General features: G+C 49.8%; 1 long non-coding RNA gene across 1 annotated transcript; it reads right to left on the reverse strand.

The window, feature by feature from the left end:
- Positions 1-294: 294 nt before the first annotated feature.
- Positions 295-19,930, reverse strand: LOC141568240 (uncharacterized). The gene is made up of 3 exons (XR_012491324.2): positions 19,688-19,930; positions 2,430-2,580; positions 295-1,467 (listed from the first exon to the last, which is right to left on the reverse strand). It is a non-coding gene; the product is annotated as an uncharacterized LOC141568240 (long non-coding RNA).
- Positions 19,931-20,493: the final 563 nt, after the last annotated feature.

Here is a 20,493-nt window from a genome sequence, read left to right on the forward strand (position 1 = left end):
GCTGAGCACACTACATCCAGCCAGCATTAAGGGGACAGGTGATAGCAGATACCCTCAACTCTCCCCAACACTGTCCACACCAGAATGGCTTTCGGCAGTTAGGAAATGAGCCTTCTGCCTCCCTGAAGCTTCCGAACAGGGGAGACGAACCTTCAGTATCGGGTCGTGGCAAGAACTCGGAATCTAGGTTCAAGAGACCTAACCAGCTTCGAGCCCTAACTCTTCCATCTGTGGTACCCACGACACGTCACTGCAAGCAACTCCTTCTATCCGTTTATAAAAGGCACACACTGCATGAAATTTGTTCCGGCACAAAGTGTTTCCAACTGTGTTTGGCACATGGTAAGTGGTCAATAAATAGTGGCTCTTATTTTTTATTATTATTATTTTACCCAGAACAAGACTATCTTAGTTTGGGTTCCACTCCGCCCCTGCCCCAAGCCACCCAGAGTCTTAAAGGCGTGGTAGTTTGTTCTGAATGTGACCCCACGAAGGAAGAGCAGAGGCGTGGAAGAGGGAGGGCAAAGCCATGCCTGGCCTTCGCCAAAGGGAGCTGACGCTAAAGCACATGGCAGCTTCCAGAACACTGGATGAAATCCATCTCAGAACAGTTTGCCTGGGGATGTCCAAGGAAGCATCTAACCATCGGCTGGGGGCAGCTGCTATCTCCTTGCACCTGCACGACCTGGCTGAAATCTACTTGGAGCTGGTGCCCCAGTGGCTGTAGCAAGTGGGGTTTCAACAGGATTCGCTGGGCCTCGCCACAGATTCCCAGAGAAAAGGCGGAAACAGTGACCGTTCCAGGTTCCAACCCATCCTGGTCCGTCCAGAGGGCTGACGGGCCAGGTCCACACAGGAGGCTACTGTACAAGAACTAAGGACTTGGATACAAGTGACAGATGACTGCACACTTCAGGCTGACAGCTGGCCTGCTGAGTGAGACCCTGATGTGTCACAGAAATGTCACCCTCAACAGCCCAAGCAGCACAGAGGGGGAGCAGGGTGGGGTACGGTGCAAATGTAAGGTGAGGGGGCACACGGAGGTCTGGACAGTTCTTGCATCAGGTGCTGGAACATGTTTGCTGCACCCCCACATTGTCTGGATGTCAGGGTGAGAGGGAGGGAAGTCGAATCATGCAAATGCGACAGATCACTGTGCCTGGGAGTTCCAGGGAGACGCTGAGGGCAGGAGACAGAGGGTGGTGGGTGCTGGGTCGGGGAGGAGAAATGGCCAAGTTGTCTCAAATAGACGCTAGAGGTGTATTCTGTAGTGGATCCTCTTGGGGTCAGCAAGCCCCACACACGGTGGGGTCCATCGGGGCAGTCACCCCGAAACTGCCCTGGAGTCCACAGGTGGGTACGAGCCATCCCTACAGTTCATTCTGTGTCTATTGTTGTTTTCCTCTCTTGTCCTGTCAGCTTTTCTGAGCAGCAACGGTGAGGGTGACATCATTTCACTGCGTTCATCTGAGGATACATGAGATGATGTAAGGGGAAAAGGCAACTCAGAGAAACAAAACCCCTCCCCCTCCTCCCCCTCCTCCTCCCCCTCCCCCTCCTCCTCCTCCTCCCCCCTATTATTAGTAGTAATGTTACACTATTACTATCTTAAGGCACCAAGACATCTGAGCCATTTCCAGTGGAAACTTTCCTAAAGGTACGATATATATTGTGATGTTTTAAAACACATGATATGAAAAACAATGACGCTTTTCACTGGGGTTTCAGAATTTTCCTTATTAATGCCCATTACTGGCCTCTACTGTCACATGATGCTGGCGTGTGCTGAGCCTTCTGTCACTCCCCAGCTCGGCCTGCATCACTGCCATGCTTTTTATCTTTTCTTTCTGCCTCCTCTCTCACTATCGGACTGTCAGCTGTCACTTTTTGCTGTCAGTCTTCCTGCCTCCCATTGCCTGCTCTGTTTCGTATCATTCTGGGGCTACATATTGTCAAACATCAAGACACAAGCTCTGGCCAAGGACATTTGTATATCGTGTGTGTGCGCGCGTGTGTATGCAAAACAATTTGGAACACGTGTCCGGAAGCCTCAATATTAAACATTCCTGGGACACAGTGTCTGAAACAGTACTGTCCCTGAGAAATCCATGCAGACAGTTGTCATGACAGCAAAAATGACAAGCTAGGGCGTTGCAGCAGCACCCGTGGAAAGGGCATATAAAATGGCACCGAATACAGGCTCAGAAAACAGGTGGCAGCATTCGATCTGGCTTCAGGATGACACTGCAGTCACTGTCCCTCCAGCATGACAGAGGCTGCACCTGCTCACCCCCGCTGTCCTCACACATTCTTGGGCACACACTGCCACGTCCTCGTCAGAGAACCCTCACACTGCGCCTGCCTGCCGGGGCACCTGGTAAGAAATGGAAAATTTTCTCCAAATCCTTAAAACTGCTGACACCACGAACCTCGAGCTGGAGGGTCTGGGTGCTGCCTGACTCGGCAAGTCACGGGCCCTCCGGAGGGATGCCTCCTTGTTTGCAAAGTAAGGAAACAGCCGAATTCTGACGTTCCTTTGACGCTCGGTGTCTGTGATGCAAGTTTTCAAAGGAAAGAGACCTGATAAAACGAGGATTTCATTAAAACCAGCTGTGTGTATTTTGGATATCAACAGAAAATTTAAAACCATAAAAAAATGGTTTTATGTCCTTCAGGGAAGAAGGCAACTTTCTCCACTATTTAATACACTGTATCTAGATAGAGCTAACTGTCAGAATACTTAACAAGGGGTGGAGCACAGAAACCAACCAATCAGAACAGCTAAAGAACCACCGGCACCTGGGGGAGGAGGGCCACCTGAGGATCAGTGTGAGCTGTCACTTTCCTGAGAGCAACAAGTGGCACCACCTCGCTCAGGAAGAGCCGAGAACAGATGGGTGTTGTGTCATCGCATGTTCATGTGCGTGCCTGAACTCCAACGTGTTACAAATAGCTGACGGCTGTCACGGGTGATGCCTCCAGGAAAGGGGTGTGTCGAGAAAAGACCAAGCGAAACCACCTTTTCCGAGCAAGATTAAAAAGAGGATGCAGGTAAGGAAACAGGAGGGATCCGAGTGCTCTGAGGCCAAGCAGAGAGGGCGGTGTCACGATTAACGACGGGAGAAAAAGAATTCACAAGGAGGTGGGCAACGTCACATGTCAAATGGTCAAATCGAGCAACGTCAACATACGTCCAATTCTGCCGAGGAGACTCGTGCTGCTGCTTTTGGCCTTCTGGTCAGTTTCCTGTTTTCTCTGCCTCCCATACAGGATGGAGACCAAAAAAAATATATGCGGTGGGGGGGGGTCATGGAGACTATGAGCCCATCACAGCCATTCCTCCAGCAACTGGGGCACAGGGGCAGGGGGCACAGCCAGCACGACAGCTCATGTGGGGACTGGAGACACGTGTGGCATCTCAGCGTCGCCATCACACCACACACACAGAGAAGCAGCACTCAGTCGATCCTGAGGATGTCGATCCTGCCTGCCTGCATCCAGCCAGCTGCCAGATGCCCTGCCAGATGTTCTCAATGTGGTGAGGCAGTGCCTGGGGATGGCAGCCTCTAACAGCCAAGTCTTCCACGTTTTTCTGGAAGTTTCAGGGCAAAGATACCACAAAGGAGGGAACGGGGAATGGTCACCGGGGTGGAAGCACGTGGTATTGCTGAGAAAGCCACCCGCTGACATGGAACTGATGGGCTCTGCCTCTTCCTAAGGGACCTTCTGTCTTCTAACAAGAACAGACACGAAGCCATGCCAGATCCAGATGAGGGACTCAGCCACGGGCAAGTGAATGTCTCCTCACGTAGGGTAGGACACGAGTTGATACTTGCTCCCAGAGTCCTGGTGATTACCTCCCTTTGCGCCACTGCTGAGACCTGTGCCCATCTGTCAGCACCCACGATGGGACAGGCCCTCATCAGTAGCTGCAGCAGGCCCCGCTGACAGTTCTCAAATGCACTGCTTTGCAGCCGACAGAGAATGTGGCGAGAAGTCTTTCACCAGAGAAGCCCAGAGGACTGATTCCGTCCACACACAGTCCAGTTGGTGGAGCCTCTGCCCCACAGCCGGGCACCCACCCCCTGCCCCCGCAGCTACCTTAGCATCGTGTGTCACAAAGGCCACGGGGACCCCACCATGTCCGTGGGCCAGTGCCATCATTCCCCAGTACTGGAAATTCTATGAAGCTAATGTTCTATCGCCCCAACAACTCTCCTCTCCTCAGCAGACCTTCTGAATGTAGCGCCAGTTACTATTATCTCCAACGTAAGGATGACGGCTAACGGCAGAGAAGCTGAGGGGACCAAGGTCACACAGCTAGTACCTGGCAAAACCGGCACCGTCCATTCAGGAGGCCCCATGTTGGGAGCTACTTCCTCAGTCTGGTCCCGTCAGAAGGACCGCGTACTGTTGAGAGTTTACCACACTGTCCTGCGAAGCCTGGCACATGCCAGCTCTTCACACTCCTTACACCAGGGACCTCCAAGCCTTCTTCTAAGCCTCTGACTCAGCCTCACATGCCTCCAATGCCTGTTGCATTCTACCTGCCTGATGATTTGAAGAAATATTGCCCAAACAGTAAAAACAGTACAGAAAGCAAAAACTACAGGTCCATAACCTCATATAGAGTCATAAACATCCTTAATAAAATACTAGCAGATAGGATTCTGAAATACATATAAGAAATGCTACATTGTAACCAAGCGGGGTTTACTCCAGGAATGTAAAGATGGCTTAAGAGTAGAAACTAAATCGCTGTAATCCAACCTACTGACCACGGGAGGAAAACCACAGGCCCACATCAGTCAACGCAGAAAGAGTCTTGGTGGAAATTCAACACCAATTTGTGATTAAAAACACTCTGAAAAATAAGAATAGAGGAGTGTGTCCTCATATTCATAAAAAGCACCTACTAAAAAAATAAATAAAACCCCACAACAAACATTTTGCAAAATATTGGAAGATTTAATGCTTTCCCCCCAAGAAAGCAAGGCGAGGATACCTACTCTCCTCACTCTTTACTGAAAATAGCACTGGACACTCTACTTAACGCAATCATGAAAGAAAAGGGAAAAAAAGGAAATAGGCACACAGACCACAAAGGAAGAAACAACACTGTCCCTATCTGCAGATAGCATAACTTTGTATATTAAAAATCCAAAGAATGTATGAAAAAACTCATAGAATAATGATTTCAGTAAGGTCTCAGCGTATGAGATAAAAACTGAAAATCAACTGTATTTCTATATATTAGCAATGAACACAACGATGCTGAAATTTAAAATGCAATCGTATTTATAATTGGATAAAATAAAGAAATATTAGGTGTAAATCTCACAAAACACGGACAGGGCTTACATGCTGACAATCACAAAATGCTGATGAAAGAAATCAAAGGAGGGCTACATAAAGGGAGGGTTATATCCTGTGCACGGCTCAATACAATGCAATAGATGCCCATTCTCCCAAGACAGGTACACAGGTTTAATACAATTCCTGTCAAAGGTTCAGCAAGACGATACGGGCATGCTTATTCTGAAACACATGCAAAGTGAAGAAAACTAGGATAGCTAGCACAATTTGGATAACTAATAATAAAGTGGGAGGAATTAATCTATCCTGTATCAAGCCTTATTATATAGATACAATAATCGAGACTGTGATAGTGATTGAAGGTGAGACGTATCAATCAATAGACTAGAAATCTCAGAAGCAGACCAACAGAAAAATGTCCAACTGATTTTGAAAAGACTGTAAAAGCCAATCACAGAGGAAGGTTAGCGTTTCAATAAAAGTGCTGGAGAAACTCGATATACTCAAAGGAACAAAATGAACCTCAACATTATACAAAACTCAGAATGGATCATGGGCTTAAATACAAAAGGTGACGGTACAGAACTTTTAGGAAAAATATGGTAGAAAATCTTCAGACTTTAGGGCAATGAAAAGTACGATCCGTAAAATAAAAAATATTAATAAACTGGATCTCATCAAATAAAAAACATGCTCTGATAAAGATCCTGTTAACAGGATGAACAGACGTGCTCCAGACTGGGTGACAATACTTGCAAAGCAAATATCCAACAAAGGACTAGTATCTAGAATATATAAAGAACTGTCAAAACTCAATAGTTAAAAAAAAAAGAAACTTCACTTTAAAAATGGACAAAAGACATAAGAAGACATTTCACTGAAGAGGACATTCTAATTTCTTCATATTCCTTCAACATTCTTTTGACATTCTTTATCTAGATTCTAACATATACAGTCTTTCAGGGTTTGCGAGTTTTTGTTTGGTTTGGTTTTGCTTAATCCTGCTCATCTTGACTTTGCCTCTTCGTGTGTTTTAACTTATTTTTTACGGTAAGTCATGTTGTTTTATCCGTGAGAATTCTTTGAAGCTTGGATTTTTCTCTTCCAGACAGGATCTGGTTTGCTTTTCCAAGTCACCTGGGGAATGAGTAACCCCATAAGCACTTTAAGTACGTATTTTTTAAACTTGAGTTTTGTTTGTTCAGCTCACAAGCCTAGAATGAAGTCTTTATAAACAGTCATTCTGGAAGGATGCTTTCTTCCCCACTCTATGAGTCCATGAAAACCACCGCATACTCGTATATGCCCACTATCTCCCACCGCAGAAGAAATCTCCTTTCCCTGTGTTATTTCACAAGGATGTCCCTCTAAGTCTCAGTTTTATTCTGGACGTCCCTGTTTCTTCCTCCTGTCTGTCCCGTGTTAGGCCAGCCTTTGAATATTGTTTCCTAGGGCCCGTGGCCATGAAAACCCAGATCATTAATGACCAGAGCCAAGTACTGGACCCCACAGGCTCTTGTTCAATGTCTAATCTCTCAGGAGCTCCCTTATTTATTACTTGTTGCCGGGCCAGCCATGCATTTTTATCCAGTGCATGCAATTCTACACAGGAAGACCTTTCCACGGCCTCTAACCTACCATACTGCTCACAGGTCTGTTTGTGAAGGATTCCCCGGCTCTGAGCTGCAGAGAGTAAGTGAAAGTGGGAGGAAGGGTAGTAACAGGAGGGCACGTTAGTGCAGGCAAAGAACTGTAGCTTCAGCTGCTATGGACGTGACAGAAACGGGCAGTGGTGGATGGACCTGAAAGATATTGAAGAAAAGCAACACTGTTTGTGGTGAGTTACCTGTGGCATTTCTGGGACAGGTGCTGGCACGACGCCAGTGTCCAGGCCACAACCTACACAGCCGGTGCTTCTGTTCCCTGCGGGGGGGCCAGGACTAGCGAGTGAGGAGTGGGCTGCATGTCTAACCCAAGGCGGCACCTTCGCCACCTCCAAGCGACACGTGTGGGCCTGGAGGTCTGACCTGAACGAGACGTGAGAGCTCTGACGCCGGGCTCTCACAAAGGCGTGACGGGACCCAGCACACGTGAGGCTGCTCAGAGGGAGAGCGCAGAAGGCAGGCAGGCCTGGGCCATGTGTGGAGGATGCTAAGCTCGAGCGAGGAGGATGACGGCGGCAGAGCAGGATGAACCTGCAGACAGAGAGGCCCAGCCAACAGGTGGAGGGGAGGTGGCCGGACACAACCGTGCCGCCTCCAGGCAGCCATACTGGCCTCGCCCCCACTCCCACTGTGCCTGCTCTTCCTCTCTGTGCCTTCACACCGGCTGGTCTCTGCCCTGACTGTCCTCCATCCTCTCCCTTCCCACCGCTCACGCCTGTTCCTGGCGAACTCCTGGACATCCTGTAGGGGCCAGGTCACATGTCAGCCCCACTGCCGTCCTCACGCCCTGCCCTAACCCCGTGCCACACCACGGCTCACGGTCCCTTTCTCCGTCCCGACGGCCTGTATTACATGGGACGTCAATCATTCTTCTGCCATCTGATGACTGGGGCCCCCTGAGGTGAGGGCAGCGTAGTGTATAGCACTTGGTTTACCGTGGACTCCTTTTTTGAATAAAATGACATAAACTAGGTCTCCAGTGGTGCAGGAGGGATGTGGGTAGAAATCAACCCACACGCTGGCCTCAGAAAGCCCTAAGCTGTGCATACACATAAAATCAAAGCCACTCAGGGCTCCTGGGCATCCACCAGGTGCCAGCCCGTCTGCACACACCCTACACCTACCTCTCCCATCCCTGCCACCCTTACCCACCTGGGGGCTGCCTTCAGCAACACCTTCTCTCTCCATTCCCATTAAGGGCTTACCTGTAAGGGCCACATCTTTGCCGAAACAAAATATTAAGGGGTAGACGCTGCAGCTACTGTGGGAAATTCACCGCATGAGTTTCCTTTAATCCCTTTACTTTCTAAAGAACTCACTGCAGAGAGCACCACGAACATGCTGCATGAATGGAAGGAAGCCGACTAAGCGACGCGGCATGAGGACTCCTGAATGTCCATCAGGGTGAGCGCCCTCGTGAGGCGGCAGAGAAGGAACCAGCTGCCTTGAAGCAGACAAAGCCTGGGGGAGGCATCACTTGGCCAGGAGTCCTCAAGAAGTGTCAAGGGGGCACGAGGCCGGCGGAGTGCGAAACACGGGGAGTGGAGCAGGCTGAAGAGGCTGGACCTGAAGAAGAGCCCCGGACGGGAGTGGCGCTCCCCCCTTCCCAGGGCTCAGTGACGCTCAGTGTGCGGGGAGGTCCCCGGCTCATGTTACCTAGGAGAGGGGCCTGGAGGGAGTTGCAGGATTGTTTGGGTTGCCTTCCCAGCGCTCCTGCTTATTATGACTGGAATGGAACAGCGTCAGTGCGGAAAAATCGGGGCAATGTCAACAATCTGAAGCAACTCTTTGAGGTGCAGGGGAAATGTCACACTGAGTTCTGTGGGGCCTTGGCGAGAGAACTGGAGCCTGGCATGAAATTGTGACAGATGACCATGTCTCAGCCCCCAACAGCCTCAGCACCCCGAGGCTGGGACCCTAAGCTTAGCAGTCAACCTTTTCCTATTTTTTGGCCACACGTTTCCTCTTGCTCCTCATTTTCCATTGTTTTCCTGCACAACCCATGCTTTGCTGGCAAACGTAATTACACATTTGTCACATGCCTTCCAATTTCCGTTCAACTGTTACAGCTTTTTATTCCACCGAGAAGTCCCACTTCTCTGCTGATCTATAAACACACCCCCTTCTGTGTCCCCTTTACTAGGCACCCGTCAGAATACCCTCTTGCTAACATAAATGTATGCGTGTAGAGCATGCCCAAAAAAGGTGTACACATTTTAAGAAAGGAAAACTGTACTAACATTGTAATACTCAATACATGCCGATAACAGAAGATGAATACAAGTCACGTGTGACGTCTGCAATGACAAGAGGGGCTCAGAGTGGTTCCCATCAGCGTCCAGACACTTCTGATGATGGCGAACTACTGCTTGAGCAGGGCTGACCCACGTGTCCACTTGCAGACATTTTTTGCCTCCCTGGTATATGGATGTTAAATCTACGTACCAAGTCACACTCCCATGTGCCGGGAGCTCACGGCAGAGCAGATAAAACACGAACACGGAACCTAAATGAACAGCGTTAGAACCCAGCTGTCACTCACTGGCTGTGTGATCTTGGGGAATTTACTTAACCCGTCTCAGCTTCCTCACCTATTCTGTTTCTACACTGGGTTTTACGCAAGTTCAAATAACATCCGCGTAGGTAAAACTGAGCGTAGTTCCTTTGCATAATAAAGGTTGGTTCTAGTTGTCGCCCCTTCCACAGAATTGACTGTGCAATGCCCTGAAGTATCTCCCTCCACTATTTTGTTGCTCCAGAAGCAACACTGTGGTTTCAATGTCTTTTTCTTCCTCTCACCACAGAGAACGTCTCACTCAAGAAACCAGTGACGAATGAAAGACGGAGCAAACACAGGAATAAAGGAAAACTCCATTACTCTTTCAAGTTTGCCCGAACTGCTTCCTCAGCGGTGAGACTGTGGTATTTAAACAAAAAACAAAGCGAACTCAGAACAAAAGCTAATGACCGTGTGGAGTTGTTTTTGCTATGTCAGCCCCAATGACCAAAATGATTTTGTAACACCCCAAGGGGAAAACTGTACTTTGTAAAGGTCATGGGGAAATCTAAGCGGTATGTCTCAACTAACTTAAAACAGGTAAGAGCTTGGCTCCAAGCTAAGACTCCTGCAAAGACTGACCTTTGGATTATCGTTTAGTAAAAATTATTTCCTCCTTCTGTGCTCTGACTTTAACCTAGTCCTCCATGAGCTTTTAAAGTCACTTCCCCTCTCGGGGCCATAGTTCCCCCTTCTGTAAAAGAGGGGTGGGAGGAGAGAGGCGATGGTGGTGGGGAAACTGGGAGGCTAAGAAAGGAATGGATGACCTATGTCTACAGGCCGCTTCCAGCTGTGGAAGCCAGGCTCGTACGAAAGGACACACCAGCACATTCCAGGGTAGCACAGTGCAAGTTCCAAATCAGTGCTGCCTTTTCTAAGAATAAATGGACAAATAATCGAAACACCATGAAAACGCGGTCCTGCCCCAGACACAACTGCCTGACGGCTCTTAACCAAGTGCGTCTGAGCTTCCCTCGCTGGGTGCACACAGGTAGACAGTTAAGATGGGTAAGGAAGTAAAGCAAGTGGACGTGTCGCCCAGAGGAGCTGCAGAGGGGCTCGGTGTTGCTAAGACCTTGTGGAATCTTAGTGAGACGGAGCATTTACCCTCCGGGGGCTCCGGGGGGTGCAGCCCCCATTCCCAGCCCAGCCCCTGCAGTGAGAAGACCTTCCTCCTTCCCGCACCTTCCCCACCCTGAGCTCCACAGCAGAAAGGAGGGGCCTCCTGGAGGGGGCGCATACAGAACGCTGCTGCTCCCAACCAGCGGCATGTGGGCACCTCTCATCCAGTGGGCAGGCCAGAACTCGGACTCCCTCATTCAACCAATCACTTCTCTATCAGCGAACCCAACAAACGCTGACTCATTCATGCTGGGGCTTTCTGGGCTGAGCTGGCACCTGCTCTGGGTGCACGGGGTCTGGCGTGAACTGGCCTCGGATTCTAGAACCTTCCACTGGACCTCTTTCACTCTTCTTTTTACTCCCAGAACTCATCTTCTCTCTACCCCTGGCTCCTGTGAGCAGCTGTGTCCCTTTGCACATATTTGCATAAACTGGCATTGCCCCAACTCACACACAAGCTCCGTGGCAGCGGAGACCTTGTCTGTCTTCGTGCTACTATTCTTATTCTCTCCGATTCTTAGGACTGTGTCTGGCACAGAATACTGGCAGTATGCGGAAAGGTTAGAAACACAAACTCTGGAGCCAGAACTCCTCGGGTCCCAAGGCTAGCTCTCCCCATTTCTAGCTGTGTAACCCCCCTGTCTGTGCCCGAGCTTCCCCAGGTGTAGACGAGGATATGTACTGAGCGTCCTCCAGGGAAACAGAACTCATGGGCACATCTGTGTCCAGAGAAAGAGATGTAAGGAACTGGCTCACACAATTACGCAGCCTGGCAAGTTCAAAATGGAGGGTGGGCCAGCAGGCTGGAGACTCAGAAGAGCCAACGTGGCAACTCGAGTCGGAAAGCCCTCCTGGCAGAATTCCCTCCGGCCTGAGAGAGCTCAGTCTTGTAAGCTACTCGGGCGTTCGACAGACGGGACCACTTCTACATCCCCACTTCTACCTTCCCCAGTAAAATCTTTAAAAAAAAAAAAATGTTAAAAAGACCTGGTCTTATTTTAATATGACTCAGTCTTATTTAAATATAAGACCCGATTTTATATAAGACCTGGTCTTATATTAATTTTTGCTCCAAAAGACGCATTAGAGCTGACTGTCCAGCTAGGTCTTATTTTCAGGGAAACCCGGTAGCCAACAGGCTCTTACAGGAATTGCATGTCTTGAGTTTTACTGAACTTTTACACCTACAGCCAACCTGTGGTTTCAGCTGATACGTGAGTGCAGCTCTAACACAAACGTCGGTTGCTACTTTTTGTTAGTATCAGTGAGTGAGACGAAAATGAAACAACAAAGACATCCGTGGGAACTTCACTCATTCATCAATGACGTACCGATTTCTTTGCTGAATCGGGTCAGAATTTTTACATAATGAAAAAACAGTTCGTTTTTCTGTGCTCTAGTCACAAAGCAACGGCTAAAGATGTGACACACTCTTACCATTTTCCCACTCTGTCCCATTAGTTTCTACACAGACAATCCACAGAACAATAAACCAGGCCCTGATGTGTGTGCAGCATTTGCTGACTTCCAGGCGGTTGCTGTTCCCACCACGCCGATTTCGAGCTACCCACGTGCCATCCCTGAGTATCGCGGTGGGGAGAGAGGAGCAGCACCGCAACTCTGCATACTGCTGTGTTTCTACCTTACAGACACAACAGACCCGTTCAGAGCAAAATAATTTGGAAGTGATGAGTTTTGAGTATTTCTTATCTTTGTTTACAATAAAACGTATCCAACTGTCTGTTTAAATTTTCATGACGACTATATTTAATAACCACTTGCAAAATTCCGGAAAACGGAGCAGTCAGCAGCTTTCATTGGCTGCTGTAAGGTAGGTCCAGCCCGCCACCAGTCTCTTCTGGCTCCATCTGACCTCCGCTCACACCCGCTCTGCCTGCTAATGAACCCCTTCCTTTGGGGCTCTGTTTACCTTCACTCCCAGCATGCTCTGGGCCTGCTGCCAATATTGGATATTGTCAAGTAACATAAATATTGTCCTGTCTGTCATTCGGAACTATTTAATCCTTCTATTTCTCAAGGTCACAATACATTTCCCTTCTTTTGCCCTAAAAGGACTTCCCAGGTCTCTCTTCCCATCTCCTGTCGGTCAGAGTGCAGTGTATGCGGAAGCCTTGGTGTCCTCCAGTTTGGCTGATGAGAGAAGTCACCTCCGAGTGGTTCACGCCACTGCTGTAAATGCAGCCGAGCCCTTCTTTGAGGTGCTCCAGAAGCAACTGGTTCCGTTTTATGGCCATGCTGTAACTCATTAGGGCTGTGTTTCACTCGGGCGTTTTCTCATTACAATGGGCAGAGGAAGCTCTGCTTCTGGGAAGCTCAGCTCTAATGAGGGCAGAGTGTTCATTCAGCACAAACACAGCTCCTAATAGCTCATTAGGAAAATTGACTCGTTAGGCAGAACTCTTGTCCTCTCACTTTGACGGAAGACCTGAAAGCCTTCCCTTCCGTGAGGGCCAGCGACACGGATGATCCATCCAGCCCCGGCCAGGGCTGCCTCCACCCTGGGAACGCCTCAGAGTTCCCTCGTGGTTAAGCTGGGGGGTAGACCCTCCAGCTGGCTGACCTTCTGCCCTGAGGAATAGGCCACGGCTTTCTCTGCGTGAGTGCGTGCTCGTACGCTTGTACAAGAATGGGGAAAAGCGATGGAGAGAAAGGGAGGCAGGAGCAGGAGTGCCCTTTGCTCTTATGTCAACCCTACTGCTAGGAGCACGATGTGATCACGCGGTTGGGAATCGCAAAATTTCCATCCAGTCCCATTCTTGGGAGTTCCCCCAATCCTCGTCTTACAGGCTATTTCCTCAGCTCTGGATTAAAGAGTCCAACTTGGGCCTCTGACCGCCACGAAAATCATTATCATTTGTATGATAATTAAGACCATAGTTTCCCTGAGTCACTGGGAAAATGGACAACATCCCAGTTCAAGGACACGCAGATTGAAGCAAACATGTATTTACTCAGTCGGTCGCTGTCACCAAGTTGCAATCACCGGTACTATGACCTTGCCGGCACTTTTCAAACATTATAAATGTACTTTTAAACCCAGAAACAATTTCTTCCAACAACACCTTCCATGGAGCCCAATCTATGAAACTGGCAGAGACTTGTGTGGTTTAGAGGAGGTGGAGGGTGTGGGCTGGGCCCACTCATGACTCTGCTCCAGTGCCCGGCGGGGGTCTCCGGGAAGGCTTCTGGGCTCTGTAGGGCAGACTGACACACTGCCACGTACCAAAGGCCCACGTAATGGACACACCCTTTGACTCAACAATCCTAATTCTAGGGCCATGAGCTAATAATAAAAGAATCAAACGAGAACCAAAGAAGTTCACCCACGGATGTTCAGCTCATCTTCGTCCATAATTTTGAAAACTTGATAAGGCTGTTTCCTAAGACCAGGATTGGTTAAACAACTTAGAGTATGTATATACAAAGAGGAGTAAGAAGTTACCGTTAAGAAGGATGTGGCTGGATATTAACGACATGGGAAAATATCCTTTCCTAATGGTGAAGGGGGAAGAAAGAGTGCGCGACACGTGACATGGTTTCTAGAAAACTTCTCATATCGTTACGTATGCATGGAAGGACACACATCAAAATGTCATCATTTTCTGGGATGTAGGATGACGTTCTGTCTAAAAATTATTTATAATAAGCACATATTACTTTTACCAAGAAGAGGAACACCCAAAAGTTTACATAAAGGAAAGAAAGAAATCACTGCTTTTCAATCCCGTTAAGAGTGGCGTTCACCTTCTTTGATGGATTTGAGGCGACTGAATTTTTGCAAAACAACTGCAATCTAGCAATTCTTTCCTTCCTGAACTCTAAGACGTTGCTGTTGGCAGCGCCTGGCACCCTGGCCTGTTTACCTCTCGGGACCTGGAAAAGCAGTACGTGGGGACACCTTGTCACGTGTCTCCGGGCTGGAGACCAGCACAGGGCACCTGCCCGTCTGAGCCTGCTGGGTGTGAACCGGAGGGAGGGTGCCAGAGTCTGCCTGGGCCTCGGCGTGTCCCACTGCTGTCTGGGGGTCTCTGTTTGCCTGCACATCATCTACTTGTGGGCTCAAATGGAAGAACCGGGACGCACGCCCCAAGGCGCCCACGTATGCCCAGCATGTTTGTGGCCACAAAGCCACGCACGGCTGCCGGTGCGGCTGCGGCTGCCCGCGGTGTCGTGAGGCCGGACCTGCTCCTCAGGCGCCACATCCCAAACTCTCGCATCAGTGATAGATGAAACGGACGTGGATTTGGCCTCTCAGACTCCAGCGGGAGGAAGAGCTTCTACTGTCCCTGCCTGGAGAATACGGGACTCAGCCTCCCCACGTCACCGCCCAACTCCTTCCTCAGTCAAAGCCTTTCGGAACAGCATCTGATCCACTACCCCGGCCGGGCGATCGATCAGTTTGGTGAGCTCCCCTGAGACACCTCATCCAGACCAGCCTTGAGCCATCACTCAATACTTTTCCTTCCAAGAACTTAAGTGTCACCTCTCCCAAAGGCAGAGGCCCCGCGTGGCTCTGGCTCTGCCTTGTTCATCTTCATATCACACATGAGCACCTAACTGATCCCCAAGGCATGTTTGTCAGTTTCATTTACTTTTCTGGATATAAATGGAAAAATATCCAAAATGGATTAATCATTAGAGGCTCTCACTTTTCTACTATAGACTATATTCATCTTACTATAAAATCAGCCTAAAAGGAGACACCTTGGGAAATGTTTCTACAGAGTGTCTGAGGGGCTGTCAAACAGCCTGCCCCTACCCACAGAGATTACAATGTACATTATAGGTGAAACCACTTTATAAATGACATTACATTATACCAGTTAAGCCATTATTTGTACTTTTTAAGTAATGCTTCATCATGTATTTTAGCGTTTAATATATATTTAGTATTTAAGTTTTAGTGTTAAGAGTATATACATATATATAATCTATTTTAGTATTACTAGTGTATTACTATTACTTAGGTTATTACTATTATTACTTAGGTTGTTACTATTATTTTTATTATTATAATCAGTAAGAGTAATATCTAAAAAGCAGCGTTTCCTTTCTGATTCTACCCCATGTTTTCTATTGCTTATTAGACAGCAAGCCCGTTTCCGCCTATTACTACATAGTCGTGAGAGGCAAAGGAGGAGACGGTGAAAGGTGTCCTCAGCCCTTGAGGAAATCCAGCCCAGGACTCAGTTAGGACTGGAGGCCTGGGCACTGATGACAAGGAGAAGGGTTTATTTTAAAGTTAGTGATAACCCAGAAGTTAAGAGGGACGTTGTTGTCAAAAGCCTGAATTTATACAGGAAGAAAGTTTTAACCAGACACTGAAACAATGAGAACATATGTAACACTTAGGATAAAACATTAAGACCCTTCATTCTGTTCATTATTCTTCGTAGCGGGGTCCTTTCTGCATCTCACTAAGGTGACCCAGCACACACGGTGTCCCTGACTTACAATGGTTCGAATGACGATTTCCCAACTGTACAATGGTGCGAAAGAGACACACATATTAAACGCCTTGAGATGTTCAACACTTGGTTATAAAACAGGCTTGTGTCAACTGATCTTGCCCGGTGTAGGCTAATACAAGGGTTCTGAGCACGCTGCAGGTCGGCTAGGCCAGGATGCTTGGTAGGTTAAGTGTATTCAATGCATTTGTGACTTAACGATATTTCAACCTATGATGCCTACCCCACAGGTGTATCAGGCGCCACCCCATCGTAAGCGGAGGAGTCCGTGTACTCCAGGCTCGGGAGCCCACTGCCTCTTCTCGCACAGAAGCAGTCTGCTCTGCACGCAGGACTGGAGTCCTGTGACTCGAGGTGTGAGCTTGGGAACAAGTGTTCAAAGAACAAGCCTCAGTTTCCCCATGTGAATGATACCAGTCATAACACAGTGTTACTGCAGAGTCTAAGAGACACTTGTGAAAACACTTAGTATCCAGGTGCTACGTAAGAGGATTCTGCCACGTCTTCTATCGCCTATTAGAGACCAAACCAGTTTTCATCTATGACCGTAGCATGTACGATTTCCTGCATTGTTAAAGACAAATACTCTGGGCAGACGGTATTTTAACAAAGGGCCAGCCCAGGCATATGAATGAACGTGCACTACGCCGCTGTCCTCCAACACTGAACACAGGCTCCTTCCCACGTCCCGGACAACTGCTGCTGGGGGGAGCAGCTTCCGTCAAACGGGAGCAGTGTATTTACAGGGCGTCACGTGGTTGTAGACACTGAACGCAGCTCTCGAGCTAAGGGAGAGGCTCGAAGTGGGAATTCTCCCGGCAGGCCACCGTGCCAAGCTGCTCCTGCCACCCTCAGATCCCCCGGGGCCTGTGGCTGTTCCTGGGACGGAACGATTCACTCAATCCATCCAATCTCCCCATCCAGCCACCTCTCCCTCTGTGACACTAGTAACGACTCAAAGGTCTGTGTGCAGTTTCGTTCACCTCTGGTCTGCGGCCAGGAAGCTCCACTGCTACGAAGGCCAGGAACCCTGAATCTCAGCCTCTCTCCTCCCCCCACTACATTACCTTGCCTTACTCTTCCACAGCTCGCCCGCCTGTCACCCCACCTTTGAATGCACTGTATTATCAAACAGTACAGTGGAGTAGAAATATTGGGGTATCTGTCATTAGACAGAGGATTCTCACCCCAACTGTGCTACCTCGGAGCAGCGCCCCAAGAGTCATTACATGATCTCTCTGAGCCTGTTTCCTCGTTGAAAACGGAGTCAGCGACACCGGGCGTGCAGGGCTTCTGTAAGGACAGGGGGATGGGGCAGAGCACTGGGCAGATTCCGCCCAGGCGCCAACCTACGGGACGCCTGGCCCAGGGAAGGCTACGTTAGAGCGCAGCCCTCAGCCCCACCTCCAACCCCCGATCTTCTCCCACTGTGACCCAGGTTCCCTTGTGGAAAAGTGGCCCTGAGTCACGCTGTTCTAGAGCTACTGTGCTCGGCACTGCTCCCCAAGTGCAGTTCTGTCCCCTCCCGTCACCATCCTGCTCCTTCGCCCAGGGCAAGCCTCAGGGCCCTGCAACCCCAATGCAGTCACTGGTTCAAAAGCTTGTGTGGCCTGGTTATGTCCCTCTGAAGAGCTGATCCCCGCCTTCCCCATGTCTGCCTCTTCCTCCTCTGGGCTTCATAAACGTCCCTTAAAATCCCAGGCTGACAGCTGGGGTACCACCACCAGGGGACAATGAGGATGGCTGGCCTGTCTTCCAGGATCCCAAAGCATCCACCATCCTCTCACCAGACTCCCACCCACCCAGGAGCCAGGCATGGTGTGACCGAGCTTGCTCTGCCCTGGACAGAGTGACAGGTCACAGGAGGAAGCAGCACAGGAAAAGGAACTGATCAATATGGCCCATCGCCCCGCAGGACCAGCGCTTCAGATGGCTGCCCTGCAAGGACTCCGGCGGGCCGCCTGTGAGCTGTCACACGCCGGGTGTCAGAAGTCCCATGAGGAAAAGGATGACTGTCCCCTGCGGTTTCTCCACTGTGTGGCGCAGAAGTCATCAGGGAGCGGTCACTCTAAGGTACCAGGCTGTGAGTCCCCAGGCCTGGAGGAGACGTGCATCCACGGCTCACACACACGGAGCCACGAATCCTGCCCGGGTCCCTCTGCACAGTCCCCGCCAGCTTTTCCCTGGTCTCCTACCTCTGTCTTGCGGTGTGGTTTTGAACGAGTCCTATAACCTCTGAGGCTCAGCTGCCTCATTCATAAAACAGGGCTCTTACTAGCTGCCCTGCCCCGAGACTACTTACAATGACCCAGTACATGAACATCTGTTGAAATGATTACAAACTGTACTGTACTCAGGTGAGTGGCGACCGTTCTCACCCCCTGGCCGCCCACGGCCACGACCCTTTCTCTTCTTTCTCCGGGAGACAACACCCAGCTGGGACAAAGGGAAGAGAACACAACAGAAAATAGATGACACAGAGACTATTTTTAGTCTGCTCTTCTTAACATCTCTCACATGTTTCCTCATGATTCATGCTGTACCCAATTTTGTCCCTGCAAACAACTCCCTTGTTTTAATATACAACGATCTCCGTAGGATTTTTTTTTTCTTGCTTGTTTTTCAAGTGGATGTATTTGATTAGAGCCAAGAGTGGAGTCTCGTTGGAAAGAGCTCACGTGCCTCTCTGTCTCTGCTCCCCTCCCCTCCACTCCCCGCACACATACTGCTACCTCCACATATTTTGTAAATAAATAGATTGATCCACTTGATATAGTTCAAATGATTTATGTTGTAGAGTAAATCTAAAACCAATAAAAATGGAGATCACAGGAATGTGAGTCTATTTAAAGAGGACTGATTACTTTTAACAGTTTCTGCTTACTCTTCACACCTAGTTATGCCTTTCAGTCATTATCACAAACTGCAGCACTGAGGGGAAAAAGCAGCCCGTATGGTTTACTGTCATGTTCACACCTCCCCCCTCCTCAGGCTTACACCCCCTCCCTCGTCCTCTGCACCAGATGACAGGAAATGTTTAGCATCCACTTGAAAAAGCAGAAGGAGAGGGCAGAGCTGCACAATTCCCCCACACCGTATTTTATATCTCTGGAATATAAAATACACTTTATGGGAAATGTCGCACAAGACACCCGGCAGCCCAGAAAGACGGCTGCTTTACAGGAACGCACTGTCCCATCTGGTCCCCGATGGCCTTGCTGGCGCCTCATTCGTGTCCCCTTCTCACGCATGCTTCCCCAACTCTCTCCAACGTGTCACACACACTGAACACACCTGTCACTCCGCCTCTGGCCACCGATATACTTGGGCTGTTAGGGGCCAGATCAAAGAGCCAGGGCGCTGACGCCCAGCCTGTCACCACTGACGGCCTAGAGCTGGGTACCCAGCCCTGCCCCTCCACACCTGGTGGCACAGGCTGAGCCACACCCATGCTGCCCCCTATGGGGACTGCGCCTCAGGGGTTCACTGCGGTACCCTGTTCATTAACCCCCTCCCCTTTCCTGCCTCACTGCTCCTACCAGTGTTTCCTGCGATCTCGTACAAAGTAAACCACGCATGCTCACGTCTCAGGTCTGCTTTGGAGAAACCCAGGCTCAGATGGTCACTTTGCTGGCTCCCTCCCCCTCTTCATCTTCCACACTCTCCCACCCGTCGATGCCAACCCCACGGAGTCTCCCTGGAGCGTCCACACCTTCTGGGGGGGCTGCTCGGAGCCTGAGCCTGGCCCTGCAGGGCAGAGCTGTCACACAGTCAGGCCAGCCCCGCTGGCCTGGCTCCTCCCCAGGGAGCTGGCCCCGCCCCAGGGAGCTGGCCCCTCCCCAGGGAGCTGGCTCCTCCCCAGGGAGCTGGCCCCTCCCCAGGGAGCTGGCCCCTCCCCAGGGAGCTGGCCCCTCCCCAGGGAGCTGGCCCCGCCCCAGGGAACTGGCTCCTCCCCAGGGAACTGGCTTTCTCTCCAACCAGCGCTATCAAGAACCGCAACACGGTTGGGCCGCACGTCCTCTGCCATGGTGATACTGTCTTATCCAGAATGATTCTCCTGGGAAGGATCTTACACAGGGCCACAGGCCCATGGAAGTGACACCGAGCGTTGGGAAGCTTCCTGGAACTCTTCAAGTTACTCAGGTAGGCAGACACCTTTCCAGGCCAATCCTAACAGCACCTGGTGGGCTTTGGAAGGAATGGCTCTGTTGTTTGTTTGTTGTTTGTTATGGTTTCCCATCCCTCAGCGTCTTATTCTAATGCTATTTCCCTCACCACCTCCCTCCTCAATCCAGGTCAGAATGAGTCTCAACCTTTCCCATATTCCTACAGTATTTTATTGTCC

Source organism: Rhinolophus sinicus, chromosome 13 (assembly GCF_057876585.1).
Source record: "Rhinolophus sinicus isolate RSI-liver-muscle chromosome 13, RSI-T2T, whole genome shotgun sequence".
Lineage (NCBI taxonomy): Eukaryota > Metazoa > Chordata > Mammalia > Chiroptera > Rhinolophidae > Rhinolophus > Rhinolophus sinicus.